This window comes from Aquarana catesbeiana, linkage group LG07 (genome assembly GCF_042186555.1).
Source record: "Aquarana catesbeiana isolate 2022-GZ linkage group LG07, ASM4218655v1, whole genome shotgun sequence".
Lineage (NCBI taxonomy): Eukaryota > Metazoa > Chordata > Amphibia > Anura > Ranidae > Aquarana > Aquarana catesbeiana.
This window is the reverse complement of record NC_133330.1, coordinates 118,541,742-118,558,148: the sequence shown is the minus strand read 5'-3', so window position 1 is coordinate 118,558,148 and position 16,407 is coordinate 118,541,742. Positions and strand designations below refer to the sequence as shown.

General features: G+C 46.0%; 1 protein-coding gene across 3 annotated transcripts in view; it reads left to right on the top strand.

Annotated features, from left to right (window-relative positions):
- GRAP2 (GRB2 related adaptor protein 2) overlaps window positions 1–16,407 on the top strand; it is a 1,312,439-nt gene that overhangs the window by 35,710 nt on the left and 1,260,322 nt on the right. The window lies entirely within an intron of this gene.

The window sequence follows — 16,407 nt, the reverse complement described above, 5'->3', positions numbered from 1 at the left end:
AGATTTAAATAGGGGAGTGTCAGTTGTACCTGTTGACATGGGGTCTTAACTGGGGGAGATACCTGTAGAGTGGAGATTTCATCACAGATTTTATCAATCTTGTTTTTGAAGTGATTAGCAATCTCCTGGGCAGTGAGTGAGTCAGTGGGTGGAGGCGGTGGAGGACAAAGTAGAGAGTTGAAGGTAGAGAAGAGTTTACGGGGACAGGATGAGAAGGTGTTAATAAGAGTTGTAAAATAGGTTTGCTTGGCAGTGTGGAGGAAAGAATAGTATTTTTGGAGGGCAGATTTGTATTGGTTAGGGATGAGCTTCGAGTTCGAGTCGAACCCATGTTCCACTCGAACATCGCATGTTTGACCTTTCGCCGAATTTCGAACGTTATGGGCTGTTCGCGCCAAAGTCGAGTAGTGCGTCACGGCCCATAATTCACTGCGGCATCGTAGTGCATTGCTGGCTGATGATTGGCCAAGCATGAACTATGACCCGCATGCTTGGCCAATCACAGCTCCGTTTGTACAGAGAGCCATAATTGGCCAAAGCCAGGGTGGCTTTGGCCAATTATGGCTCAGGGGGTTTAGTACACGCCTCACACTATATAAAAGACCGCCTGCGTGGCGGCCTTGTGTAGTGTGTTGTGGCAGCAGCGGAGAGATAGACAGAGAGACAGTATCATTTGATTTAAGTTAGAGTAGGCAGGTGAGTCAGTTAGCTGCACTTACAGTGTATTGTGTGTATATATCTATATATGCATCCTAGGTGTTGTGTATGTGTGTATATGTGTGTATATGTATATATACCGGTATGTATGTATGTGTGTGTGTGTGTGTATATATATATATATATATATATATATATATATATATATATATATATATATATATATATATACACACACTGTATGCAGTTTAGCTAGATCCGTTCCTGTTCTCTTCCTACTGACAGGCAGGCATTTTTACAGTATTTACAGCTACCTGAAGAAAATTGCTGGTGTACTTCTGATCCAATTAGTCATATTAGCTACAGTATTTACAGTTAGTGTAGTGCGTCCTCTGCACAGTGTGCACCTAAAGCTACCTGAAGAAAATTGGTGGTGTTCTTCTGATCTTATTAGTACCGCAGGCAGTTGCAGTATTTACAGTTAGTGTAGTGCGTCCTCTGCACAGTGTGCACCTAAAGCTACCTGAAGTAAATTGGTGGTGTTCTTCTGATCCTATTAGTACCATAGGCATCTGCAGTATTTACAGTTAATGTAGTGTGTCTTCTGCACAGTATGTACCTAAAGCTACCTGAAGAAAATTGGTGCTGTTCTTCTGATCTTATTAGTACCGCAGGCAGTTGCAGTATTTACAGTTAGTGTAGTGCGTCCTCTGCACAGTGTGCACCTAAAGCTACCTGAAGTAAATTGGTGGTGTTCTTCTGATCCTATTAGTACCATAGGTAGCTGCAGTATTTACAGTTAGTGTAGTGCGTCTTCTGCACAGTGTGTACCTAAAGCTACCTGAAGAAAATTGGTGGTGTTCTTCTGATCCTATTAGTACCACAGGCAGGCATCTGCAGTACTTACAGTTAGTGTAGTGCGTATTCTGCACAGTGTGCACCTAAAGCTACCTGAAGACAATTGCTGGTGTTCTCATACTAATAATACTACAGGCAGGCAGTTGATTCTGCTAGCTGCAGTATCAGTATGTATATATATATATATATATATATATATATATATATATATATATATATACATCCCAGCTTTGTGCAGCTACATCTCAATGCAGGCCATTAGTATGTCTGGAAGGCCAACAAGGAGAGGCAGACAGTCACAAACCAATAAAAGAGGGCAAGCAGGCTCTGTGTCTTGTGGCAAAAGTGCTGGTCGTGAAGACGGTGCATCCTCATCAGCACATGGCCATGGGACACGCTTGTCCTTTTTTTCGGCAGCTGACCGTGTTGAGCCGCAACATGCGGAAGACTTGGTAGAGTGGATGACCAAGCCATCCTCATCCTCCTCATCCTCTCTCACCCAAGTTCAGGGTACTTTGTCTGGCAAAGCAGCTGCCAACGCGGCCTCTTCCCTCGGTTCAATGGCATCAGTCACTCCTTCCCTAGCCCCACCATGTCCTCCTGAGGAGTCCCCCGAACTGTTTGACCGCAGTGTTGGGTACATGCTCCAGGAGGATGCCCAGCATTTTGAAGGCTCCGATGATGGTACACAGCTAGAGGAAGGCAGTTACGGGAGCCCAGAGGGAGGGGGTGCCCAAGAAGGACAGCAATCTGGCAGTCATGTTCCCCCAGCTGCAGCATACTGCCAGCTTTGCTCCAATGATGAGGAGGGAGGGGATGATGAAGTCACTGACTCCATGTGGGTGCCTGATAGGAGAGAGGAGGAGGCATTTCTCCAATGAGGCAGAATGCCCTCCAGGGGCCAGCTTAAGGGCAGCACACCGACTGCATCGCACTGCAGAGCTCCGCATGTTCAGGGCGCTGCTGTCTCTGTGCATTATTCCAAAAGTTCTTTTGTGTAGGCCTTTTTTGAGAAGAGTGCATCAGATCCCACCGCTGCTATTTGCAATATGTCTCAAGCGTATCTCGCGGTACCAAAACATCACCCGCTTGGGCACCACATGCTTGACCAGACATATGTCGACCTGCCATGCAGTTCATTGGCAAGTGTACCTAAAAGACCCACACCAAAGAACAAAGTGGACCTCTCCTTGCTCCTCATCAGCTTGGATCTCCAACCCCACTATACCTTCAGTCCTCTCAGAAAACTGGCAGAGAGGGTTCCACCGCTCAGGTAGGCTCAAATCAGTGGGAAAGAAAAATGAGCAACATCCTTCAAAGGGAGACTCCCAGGTGCTGGCTGATGCAAGGTAAGGCAGAGAAGAACGGAGAGATCTGGAAGCCGCACACCGGTCTGAGGATGAGTGCCTTAAGGCACTCGTCCTCAGACTGGTGTGCGGCTTCCAGATCTCTCCGTTCTTCTCTCTTTGAAACCTGCACTGAGAGGAATGAAGGTGTAAAATTAGGTGTGTCACAGCCAAGTACTTGCGGGCAATCTGCTATCGGTACACCAACGTCAGATTGTACCAGGCAAATTTCCCTACCCCAGCTGCTGCACCGCCAAAAGAAGTTCGCTCCCAGCTATCCACATGCTCAGCGGTTGAATGATAGCTTGGCTAAATTTCTAGCACTTCAACTGCTGCCTTTTCAGCTGGTAGACCCTGCCCCCTTTCGTGAGTTTGTGGAATGTGCGGTTCCTCAGTGGCAGGTTCCCAAATGCCACTTTTTCTCACGGAAGGCGATTCCGGCTCTCTACCGGCATGTGGAAGGCAATGTCTTGGCCTTGCTGGACAGGGCGGTCAGCGGTAAGGTGCATATTACCGCTGACTCATGGTCCAGCAGGCATGGACAGGGACGTTACCTATCTTTCACTGCGCACTGGGTGACTCTTCTGGCAGCTGGGAAGGATGCAGGACAGGGTGCAGTAGTGTTGGAGGTTGTTCCGCCACCATGCCTCCAAAATTCTACCAGTGGTGATTCTACCACACCTCTCTCCTCCACCCCTCCACTTCTTCTTCCTCCATGGCCTCTTCCCGTGCTGATTTGTCCTCAGAACCAGCGGTGCTCCGTAGGCGTTCAAGGGGCTACGCAAGCACGCGGGCAAAAAGATGCCATGCGGTGCTTGAGCTGATGTGCTTGGGGGACAGGAGCCACACTGGGGCAGAGATTCTATCAGCTCTGCAGGGGCAGGTTCAGAGGTGGTTGACGCCACGCCAGCTTAAGCTAGGTATGGAGGTTTGTGACAATGGCACCAACCTCCTCTCCGCCCTCCGACAGGGACAACTGACCCATGTGCCCTGTTTTGCTCACGTCCTTAACTTGGTGGTGCAGCAGTTCTTGGGCAGGTACCCAGGCTTATAGGATGCAGGATGAGGCAGACCAGGAAAGTCTGTGTGCATTTCCTCAGGTCACATAATGCCAGTGCTCGGCTGGCTGACCTCCAAAAGGAATTTAACCTGCCCAAGAACCGCCTAATCTGTGACATGCCCACCAGGTGGAACTCAACGTTGGCCATGCTTTAGCGGCTGCACATGCAGCAGAGGACCATCAATGAGTAGCTATGCAACTATGGTAGGGTCAGGGGACCTTGGTTTTTCCCCACGCAGTGGGCTATGATCAGTGATGCATGAACTGTCCTGTCACAATTTGAGGAGGCCACGAGGATGGTGAGCAGTGACAGTGCATGCATCAGTGACAGTGTCCCTCTTGTCCACATGTTGGAGTACACGCTACATGGAATAATGGACAGGGCACTTGAGGCAGAACAGAGGGAGGAAGAGGAGGACTTCTTTACCTCTCAAGGCTCCCTTTATCCAGACAGTGTTCCTGTGTGCCCACCGATCACACAGGAAGAGGAGGAGGAGTAGGATTGTGTCAGCATGGAGGTGGAGCCTGGCACTCAGCAGTAGTCTTCAAGGGATCATTTACAGTTGGAAGAAACCCATGGACTTGTACGTGGCTGGGAGGAGGTGGCTGCGGATCATGTCGTCCTTAGTGACCCAGAGGACTCTGGACCAAATGCCTCAGCAAACCTACGCTGCATGGCCTTCCTGATCCTGCAAAGCCTGCAGAAGGATCCTCGTATTCGTGGTATCAAGGGGAGGGATGATTACTGGCTGGCAACCCTCCCACATTACAAGGGTAAGGTTGCAGACCTTATCTTGCCGTCACAGAGGGAAGGAGGATGAAACCTCTTCGGGAGGCCTTGCAGAAAGGTTTGTGCAATGCGTTTCCAGAGCCTGGGAGGTTACAATTTCCTAGTCCTCCTGGACAACGTGTTGCTGAGGCTTCGGTCAGTCACAGAAGGAGCGGTGGAGAAGGTGGCCATCTGACCAATGCATTCAGACTATTTTTTAGTCCGCAGCCCCAAGGTCTGATCGATTCCAGCAACCATCACCAGCGTCTGATTCACATGGTGAATGGATGCCTAGGAGAATGGATTACCTTAGGGGCAAGATCAGACTTGGACACCTTTCCCACCAAAAATCCTCTGGGTTACTGGGTCTTGAGGATCACTGGCCAGAGCTTGCACAGTAGGCAATTGAGCTACTGGCCTGTCCTGCATCCAGCCTTCTTTCGGAATGCACATTCAGTGCTGCTGGAGGCTTTGTAACTGACCACAGGGTGCGCCTGTCCACCGAATCGGTCGATCGGCTGACCTTCATAAAAATGAATCAGTCTTGGATCACCAGCTACCAAGCACCTGATGCTGATGTAACCGATTGATTTGTTTTTTTTTTAATGTGAGATCCCTTCATCCCTATGCTGATGCTGAGTGACTATCCTGTTATGCTGAGTCACAATCCTCTTCCTCCTCAATTTTCATGCTGATAGCTTGTAAGAACATTTATGGTTCTGGGCACCGCCACCAGTGGCCAAGGCCCAATTTTTCTGCCCCTGTTTAACAGGGGCATGTAATTAAAATTTTTGACGCAATACTTTGCAGCGGGGCTCATTCCTGCGCTCCAACTAGAGTATCTGTGAGGGGTTGCAGTGTTGTGGCACCAGCACCAGTGCCCAAGGCCCAGATTTTCAGCCCCTGTTTAATAGGGGTGTATAATTACAATTTTTGTTGCAATACTTTGCAGCAGGGCTCATTCCTGTGCTCCAACTATAGCATCTGTGAGGGGTTGCAGTGTTGTGGCACCAGTGCCTTGCCGGGACCCGACATTACATTAAAGCCGCAAGCAGTTTTAAATGACTTTTATTCCTTTAAAAATGTAATTTTGTGCAGGGACTGTTCTAAGCACGGGAAACACGCGCCACTTTTACAGGCATACTATAGACACCCCCAGGTACTATATTTTTTCACTTTAAGCATCATTAAAATCACTGCTCCCGAAAAAACAGCGGTTTTTAAAACTTTTTCTTGCATTGATACATGTCCCCTGGGGCAGGACCCTGGTCCCCAAACCTTTTTAGGACAATAATGTGCATATTAGCCTTTAAAATTAGCACTTTTAATTTCGAATGTTCGAGTCCCATAGACTTTAATGGGGTTCTAAAGTTCGCGTGAACTTTCAGTTCGTTCGCAGGTTCTGGTGCGAACTGAACCGGGGGGTGTTCGGCTCATCCCTAGTATTGGTTGAAGTCTTTGAGAGACTTAGTCTTGTGCCACAGACACTCAAGAGCGTGAATACATTTTTTGAGAATATTAGTGTCATCTGTTTGCCAGGGTTGTAGGGGTCGAAGCCTGATTCTGCGTGTAGTGAGGGGAGCGAGCTTGTCCAGGGTGGAGGACAGGGATTTATTGTAGATGGACTTGGCTTGGTTGGGGCAGGACAGGGGAGAGATTTTGTGGTTAGTAGCAGAATAGAGGAGAGAGGAGTTGAAGTTGCGAAAGTTTCTTCGGGTGATGGTTAGGTGATTTGAGGGAAAGGTGGTTGAAGACAGGGGGAGAGAGAAACTAATAAGGTGGTGGTTGAAGAGAGGAAAAGGATTGTTTGAGAAATTGCATGGAGTGCATAGGTAGGAGAATACAAGGTCAAGGGTGTTGCCATCAGAGTGAGTAGAAGCCTGTACCTATTGCTTCAGGTCAAATGAAGAGGTTAGACTAAGAAGTTTAGAAATAGCAGGAGTGTTTGTATTAGCAGGCATGTTGAAATCACCAAGAAGGATTGTGGGAATTTCTGAAGAGAGAAAGTATGGTAGCCATGTAGAAAACTCATCAAGGAAAGTTGATAATGGTCCAGGGGGCCGGTAGATCACAGCAATTCTTAGGGAAGTTGGAGAGAATAGACGTATACAGTTGGCTTCTAATGATGACAGGGAAAAAGAGGGAGGAGAGTGAATAACCTGGAAGGTGCTCTGGGGGGATAGGAGGAATCCCACTCCACCTCCCTTGCATCCATTAGGCCTAGAGGAGTGAGTCCAGTGAAGGTCACCCTGGGATAGGGAAGCAGGAGAATGGGTGTCAGATTCGTGGAGCCAGGTTTCGGTGAGAGCAAGTAGATTAAAGGAATTAGTGATAAAGAGGTCATGAACAGTGGTGAGTTTGTTGCAGACAGAGCGAGCGTTCCAGAGGGCACAGGAGAGGGGAGGCTGGCGTTGGGAAGAAGAGGAATGGAGACTAGATTGCGACTATTGCCAAAGGGTGTAGGGTGATGGTGATGGGTGTGTTGGGTACAGTTAAAAAAGGGAGGCCCATGGTTTGGGGAAATATCTCCAGCGGTTAGGAGAAGCAGAAGAGTAAGGGAGGTAATATGAGAATACGATTTGTGTGAGGGGACATGCTTCAGTATCCTGGGGGGTTTGTTAGCAAGTGAGCTTAGAGTTAGAAAGAGGTGATGAGTGCAGTAATAGGGGAAGGGGAGAAGTGAGGGTGATATGTACAGATTTGGGGGTGGAGCAGAGGGGCGAAGAAAAGAGAGTTTGAGGAGAGAGGCTGCAATTGTGAAAAGGAGGAGAGGCAAAGAGTGCATGTTTCAGAGAGGAAGGTGAGATAATTTGCAGGTCACCTGCAGTCTGCTATGGTTTGCTTTGTGCAAATAGCTGAAGAGCAAGAGCGGAAGTGCCACTTATTTAAAGAACCCCACTTATTTGGAAGAACCCCCTGTATGTGCAGCCCCCTGTATGTGTATGTAAAATATTATTACAATTCATATTTCCTTACAGTTGTTAACGTCTATTTCCAGTGGTATGTTAACACTGTAAATTCCCTTTTATTTTCTGTTTACTTGTAAAGTATTCATTTTCCCTTTTATCAAGTTATAGCTATCAGCTTACCTTTCATCAGCACTATATTGTGTCACTATAATATTATTTCATAACCACTCAGTTTAATGACTCCCCCTTTTCATTGGCTATTTCTCATTATGCTTTTTCATATCCTCAGTCACAACACCTTTATGGCCCTTTGGCATGTGCTTTCTGATCAGGTTCGCCTGTGGGCAGGGCCTACTTGCCCTGCACGTGCTGTTAAATATTATTTCAAAAATTGTAATTACATGCCCCAGTCAAACAGGTGCAGATAAAATTGGGCCTTGGGTGTTGGTGGTGCCCTAAACCAAAAATATTGTTGGAAGCTAGCATCATCAAGATTCAGGAGGAAAAGGGATAGGCAGCATAGGCAGTCTTCAAGGGATCCCAGATCCCTAGCAAATTCATTCAGTTACATCAGCATCAGGGGCTTGATAGTTGCTGATCCAGGACTGATTCATTTTTATAAATGTGAGCCTACTGGGTCTGTGGACAAGCTCACTCTTTGATCCATTGCAAACCATCCAACGGCACTGAATGGCCGTTCAGAAAGCACGCTGGATGCAGAACAGGCCAGTAGCTCGATTGCATATTGAGCAAGTTCTGGCCAGAGGTCCATCCTCAAGACCAGTGGATGCTCTGTTGGATAGGTCTCCAAGTCTGCTCTTGCCCCTAGATATTCCCGCACCATATAATGCAGACCCTGCCGAAGCTTGCTTGAGCCCTGTGTGCTGAGGACTGAAAAATTGTTTGAAGGCATCGGCCAGCCAGCCACCTTCCCCATCGTTCTTCCTCAAACTGAACGAAGCCTCAGAAACATGTTGTCCAGCATACCACAAATGATACCACAAATCCTAGGGTTATTTTGCAGGCTTTGCAGAATCGGGGAGCCCATGCAGCGTAAGTTTGCAGAGGCATGAGGTTCTGAGTCCTCTGGGTCACTGAGGATGACATTGTCAGGAACTACTGTACCTCCTCCCAGCCACGTACAACTCCTTGGATTTCTGGGGACTGAAAACCATCCCTTGAAGACTGCTGAGTGTTATCCTCTACATCTATGCTGACACAATCCTCCTCCTCTTCTTCCTGTGTGTTTGGCGGCCCTGCAGGAATGCTATCTGCATAAAGGGGGCCTTAAGAGGAAAAGGAAGTCCTCCTCTTCCTCCCGCTGTTCTGCCTCAAGTGCCCTGTCTATGATTCCACGAAGCGTGTGTTCCAGCAGGAAGACTAGAGGGACAGTGTCATTGATACATGCATTGTCGCTTCTCACCATTCTTGTGACCTCCTCAAATGGTGACAGGACAGTGCATGCATCCTTAAACAGTAGCCACTGGCGTGGCAAAAAGAAGCCAAGCTCCCCTGAGCCTGTCCTGGTGCCATACTCACACATGTACTCATGTATGGCCCTCTGCTGTGTGTGCAGCTGCTGCAGCATTGCATATGTTAAGTTTCACCTGGTGGGCATGTCACAAATGAGGCAGATGGTGGGCGGGTTGAATTCCTGTTGAATGTCAGCCAGCTGAGCACTGGCATTGTATGACTGCCGGAAATGGCCACAGACTTTTCTGGCCTGCCTCAGAAGTTCCTGTAAGCCTGGGCACCTGGTCAAGAAATGCACCACCAAATTCATGATGTGTGCCAAGCATGGAACATGGGTCAAGTGTCCCTGTCGGAGGGCGGAGGGAAGGTTGGTCGCATACAACCATTCCTGGCTCAAGCTGCCGTGGCGTCAACCACCTCTGAGCTTGAACCTGCAGAGCTGACAGAATCTCTGCCCCAATGTGGCTTCAGTCCCCTAGGCAGACCAACTGAGGCACAACATGGCATCTTTTAGCCTGACTGCTTGCGTAGGCCCTTGAACGCTTTCGGAGCACTGCTGGTTCAGAGGACTGCAGAAGAGGCCAAGAGGAGGAGGCAGAATCACCACCAGCCTTTTGGAGGCACCTGTCCTGCATCCTTCCCAGCTGCCAGCAGAGTTACCCAGTGCACCGTGAAGGAAAGGTAACATCCCTGACCATGAGTCAGCGATAATATGAACCTTGCTGCTGACCACCCTGTCCAACAAGGCCAAAACATTGCCTTCCACATGACGGTAGAGAGCTGGAATGGCCTTATGTGAAAAACAAATATTTTGGAACCTGCCACTGAGGTATAGCACATTCCACAAATTCACAAAAGGGGACAGAGTCTACCAGTTGAAAAGGCAGCAGTTGCAGTGCTAGCAATTTGGCCAAGCTAGCATTTAGACGCTGAGCATGTGGATGGCTGGGACCTTTTTATTTTTTTTACGGTTCAGCAACTGGGGTAGCGAAATTTGCCTGCTGATATCAACTGGTGGTGTTCTGCTAGCAGATTGGCTGCAAGTACTTGTGGCACCTACTGCTCTATCCTTCTTTCCTCTCAGTGCAGGTTTTTGAGAGGGGTTGAGATCACAGATGAGGATCAAAGAGAAGTCAGCCTTTTTTTATTATGTGGGTCTTTCAGGTGCTGTTGCCAACAGACTTTATGGCAGGTCATCATATGTCTTGTCAAGCATGTGGTGCCCAAGCGGGTGCTGTTCTGGCCACGCTTGATCCGCTTCAGACATAGATCGCAAACAGTAATGGTGCGATCTACTGCACATGTGTCAAAAAAAGCCCACACAAATGAAATTTTGGAAGTCAGTGGGGAATCAGCAGCGCCCTGTCACCTTCTCTTTTCTCAGGCACCCAAGTACAGTCAGTGACCTCATCATCCCCACCCTCCTCATCACTAGAGCAAACTTGGCTGTATGCTGCAGCTGGGGGAACGTGACTGCTAGTTTATTGTCTTGTTACAACCTTCTCAACCTGGGAACCAACATCGGAGCCTTCAAATTGAGGATGAGGAGGATGAGGACAGCTTAATTATGCACTCCACCAACTCTTCTGCATGTTGTGGATCAATAACACGGCCAGCAGCAGAATAAAAGGACAAGCGTGACCCGCCTGCAGAGTCTACACTGCCAGTGTGTACAGAAACTGTACACACTGTATTATATACTGTGTACAGAAACTGTACACACTGTATTATATACTGTGTACACCGCCTGCACAGTATTATGTACTGTACACCAGCTGCACTGTATTATATGCTGCGTACACCGCCTGAAGTGTATTAGAAACTGTACGCACTGTATTATATACTGTGTGCACCGCCTGCAATGTATTATGTACTGTACACCAGTTGCACTATATTATATGCTGTGTACACCGCCTGAAGTTTATTAGAAACTGTACACACAGTATTATATACTGTGTACACCTCCTGCACTATATTATGTACTGTTTTTTACAGCTCATAGTTCAAGCTTGCTCATCATATCTTAGGGACAGTAAACATTTGATGAATTTGTTGCAGGACATTCCCATCATGGATAACATGGTCCTTGTCACCACTGATGTGGAATCATTATATACAAGTCTCAGGCATTCAGATGTTATTTCCACTACCAAGAAAGTTTTGGATACTCATACTGATCTTAAAACTGCTCAGAAAAGCCTTATTATGTCTATGCTAGACCTAGCCATGACTAATAACTACTTTTGGCATGAGGGTTCTTACTACAATTAAATTAAAGGTATAGCTATGGGGGCTAAATATGCCCCCAGTGTAGCTAACCTTCTCCTGAGCCAGTGGGAAGAACTAGCTGTATATAAGACACACATTCCTGAGAGGACGCTGTATAAAAGGTACATAGATGACATTGTCATTCTCTGGCATGGGAGTTTGGAGAAAGTAACTGAGTTTCTTACCAAAATTAACAGTAATGAATTTGGGTTAAAGTTTACTGCAACATGGGATTTGTTTCAAATAAGTTTTCTGGATTTGATACTTACTAAGTCTAATGGTGCCATCACCACTAAAACCTTCTTTAAAGAGACCGACAGGAATGGTTACATTCCTACGGCCAGCTGTCACCACCCCAAATGGTGGGGGCAATCCCCAAGGGACAATTTATGCACATCCGGCGGACTTGTGCTAATATTGAGGATTACATTGAGCAATCAGAACTAGTGGTGAATACATTTAAAGAGAAGGGATATTGGGAGGACATATTGGCACCTAGACAGGCTCAGGTATGGAATATTATTACGTTTCTTTGTCACATATTTAGACCTTTGGTCTCACTATGAGCTGCTCTATTTATTATTTTTACTATTATAATTGTTGTTAACTTACTTATCCAGGGTGCGCGTGTAACGAGCCCCTTGCTCGCTTGGTTCCACTCTCCCGACACTCCTCTGCAGCTATTGAATCAGATTGCAACGTATGATGGTTCGGTCATCCAATGCTCCGGGATTAAAACTTCAGCTATGTGCCGTTCTAACCCAGTTGTGATAGCTCAGAACAAACACCAGGCAGGCTGTATGTAAGTTCAAACAGGAATCTCTTTTATTGCAATACACAGGCTCTTTTATACACTAAAAGTGGAGGTGCATACCTCCGGCTCATATTACTCTAACAATACACCTGTAACCTAATTAACCTAATTAACATGGGCTAATTAACTAATCCCTTTAGACAGCCTAGATGACTCAGACATGACCTTTAGGCCAGACTGGCCGTCTTGTAGTTTAGAACCCCCAATCAACATTATCACAATCAACATAGACTCTTCTTCACACAATAGCAGAGTTAATTAACACAAACCACAATGGGGATATAATGACTCTTAGATCCCATACTAGAGGCTTATTTACAATACACATTCTAGCAGGCAACAGACAGACAGGTGCTGGAATTTACATCAGCATCTCCAAGCAGTATCTGTCCCAGCATTTAACAGTAGGAGTCCCAACGGTATGAATCAACAAAGCAAACAGAATATTGGCATGCATTAAAAGGGGGATCAACTCCAGAGATAAAATAATTCTCCTGCTCTACAAGGCTGTATGGAGTATGCTGTCCACTTCTGGGTGCCAGTCCTCAGGAAGGATGTACTGGAAATGGAGCGAGTACAAAGAAGGGCAACAAATCTAATAAAGGGTCTGGAGGATCTTAGTTATGAGGAAAGGTTGCGAGCACTGAACTTCTTCTCTCTGGAGAAGAGATGTTTGAGAGGGGATATGATTTCAATTTACAAATATCGTACTGGTGACCCCACAATAGGGATAAAACTTTTTCGCAGAAGAGAGTTTAACAAGACTCGTGGCCACTCATTAAAATTAGAAGAAAAGAGGTTTAACCTTAAAGTACGTAGAGGGTTCTTTACTGTAAGAGCGGCAAGCATGTGGAATTCCCTTCCAAAGGCGGTTGTCTCAGCGGGGAGCATTGATAGCTTCAAGAAACTATTACATAAGCACCTGAATGACCGCAACATACAGGGATATATAATGTAATACTGACACATAATCACACACATAGGTTGGACTTGATGGACTTGTGTCTTTTTTCAACCTCACCTACTATGTAACTATGTAACTATGTAACTATGAGGTAGGTGTATGTGTGTCAAAGTCAAAAATCAAGAGAAGACTTCACCAGAGTGAATACAGAGGGTTCACCACAAGATGTAAACCATTGGTGAGTCTCAAACAGGAAGGCCAGATTAGAGTTTGCCAAACAACATCTAAAAAACCTTCACAGTTCTGGAACAACATCCCATGGACAGATGAGACCAAGATTAACTTGTACCAGATTGATGGGAAGAGAAGAGTATGGAGAAGGAAAGGAACTGCTCATGATCCAAAGTATACCAACTCATCAGTGAAGCATGGTGGTGGTAGTGTCATGGCGTGGGCATGTATGGTTGTCAATGGATATGGTTCTTTTGTATTTATTGATGATGTGACTGCTGACAAAATCTGCAGGATGAATTCTGAAGTGTTTCGGACAATATTATCTGCTCATATTCAGCAAAATGCTTCAGAACTCATTGGACAGCGCTTCACAGTGCAGATGGACAATGACCCCAAGCATACTGCGAAAGCAACCAAAGAGTTTTTAAGGGAAAGAAGTGGAATGTTATGCAATGGCCAAGTCAATCACCTTACCTGAATCCGATTGAGCATGCATTTCACTTGCTGAAGACAAAACTGAAGGGAAAATGCCCCAAGAACAAGCAGGAACTAAACACAGTTGCAGTAGATGCCTGGCAGAGCATCACCAGGGATGAAACCCAGCGTCTGGTGATGTCTATGCATTCCAGACTTCAGGCTTTAATTGACTGCCAAGGATTTGCAACCAAGTATTAAAAAGTGAAAGTTTGATGGACGATTGTTAATCTGTCCCATTACTTTTGGTCCCTTAAAAATGGGAGGCACATATACAAACTGTTGTAATTCCTACACCGTTCACCTGATTTGGATGTAAATACCCTCAAATTAAAGCTGAAAGTCTGCAGTTAAAGCACATCTTGTTTGTTTCATTTCAAATTAATTGTGGTGGTGTATAGAGCCAAAAAGATTAGAATTGTGTCGATGTCCCAATATTTATGGACCTGACTGTATTTGTGTGTATGTAAAAGTTCTTTATTGTGTACAGATATATGAAAATAAACACACAAATTAAAAAGGACATGAGCTCTGGTATGCATGGTATCCAAACATGAGATGTCAATGTTACAAATACAAATAGAAAAAAGTTTCTTAACACTAAATTCTATTGCTCAGAGAAGAGCCACAACACGTTTCCATCATATGTTGTTCTGATCTTCCTCAGGGGGATGAAAACATCTTCAAATTGAAATATCGTGCATGACCAGAGTCGATTAAAATCATATAGGCGGGGTAGTTTTAAGGTGGTAATCTGTCCAATGAGTATGGAACTGGCCCAGAGTATCCCATTGAAAGTCACACGGACTAATTGTGAGACAAAGGGAAAGGGAGCACAGACATACCCATAAGTGGCCTCAGATGGTAAATAACATTCAAATCACAGCTGACACTGATGGGAATTTTTTCAACAGTATATATGTACAGAATGTATGTATATATATATATATATATATATATATATATATATATATATATATATCCCACTTGATTGTATAATAAATTCAAATCCAATGTAGTTTCTCTCTCCAGGTCCTCCGTTTGCAGGGGCATATCTATAATAACCAAGTTTAACCCCTTCAGACCTGTGCTATAGCCGTATGACGGCTACAACACGGACCTACTTTGCCGGGAGGCTGTCAATAGATGACCTCCCCTTTGCACGCTCCCCGCGTGCCCTCTGCAGGGCGCGCAGGGTGCGTGCTGTGATCACTGACTCAATGAGACTCGGGTGATCGCAGATTGGAGTAAGGGGTCGATCCCGGCCCCTTACCATGTGATCAGCTGTCAGCCAATGACATCTGATCACGGGATGTAAACAGAAGAATGGTAATCAATTTTTTTCTCCTCACGCTGACAACGATCACCGGCTTCTGTGCAAGGGACATCGGCCCGAATAGGCGAAGCCGCCTCATCTGTGCCAACCAGTACCGCCTGCCAGTGCCACCTGCCAGTGCCACGAATCAGTGCCCACCAGTGCATAACAGTGCCAGCAATCAGTGCCACCTATCAATGCCCACCAGTGGTGCCAATCAGTGCCTCATCAGTGCCACCTAGCAGTGCTGCCTATCAGTGTCACCTACCAGTGCCGATCAGTGTCCATCACTGCCACCCATCAGTGCCCATCACTGCCACCCATCAGTGCCAGCTATCAGTGCTACCTGTCAGTGCCACCTATTAGTGCCCTTCAGTGCCACCTATCAATGCCCTTCAGTGCCGCCCTTCAGTGCCACCCATCAGTGCCACCTCTCAGTGCCCACCAGTGCCACCTCATCAGTGCCCACCAGTGCCACCTATTAGTGCCCATTAGTGCTGCCTTATCAGTGCCTATCAATGAAGTCTATCGGTGCCCATCAGTGCAGCCTACCAGTGCCTATCAGTGCAGCATCATCAGTGTACATCAACGAAGCAGAAAAATTACCTGTTTACAAAATTTTTTAACAAAATAGAAAACGGTTTTGTATTTTTTTAAAGAAGATTCTGATTTTTTTAATTTTTTTTATCAAAAAATAAAAAACCCAGAGGTGATGAAATACCACCAAAAGAAAGCTCTATTTGTGGGGAAAATTGTTTTGGGTACAGTGTTGTATGACCGTGCAATTGTCATTTAAAGAGTGACAGCGCTAAAAGCTGAAAATTCGTCTGGGCAGGAGGGGGGTTTAGGTGCCCAGTAAGCAAGTGGTTAAAGGATCAGGGATTCATACGAGGAATACTGAGAATTCTTCACATATCTAGGTAGGTGCAAGTATTATTGTCTAGCAGCCATTCCCATCCTGCAACTGATTACTCGCTGCAAGGAATAAGGTGTGTCAGGCCCATAAGATTTGGTGATTTTTCAAATGTAACAATAAAGGTTTTTAACACAGTGGGGTTGATTTACTAAAGGCAAATCCACTTTGCACTACAAATGCACTTGGAAGTGCAGTCACTTTAGATCTGAGGGGAAGCTCTGAAATGAGGCGAAGCTCTGCTGATTTTGTCATCCAATCGTGTACAATCAAAAATGCTGTTTTTAATTTTCCTTGCACGTCCCCCTCAGATCTACAGCGACTGCATTTCCAAGTGCACTTGTAGTGCAAAGTGGATTTGCCTTATTAAATAAACCCCAGTAAGTCATCCTTCACTTCCTATTATACAAGTA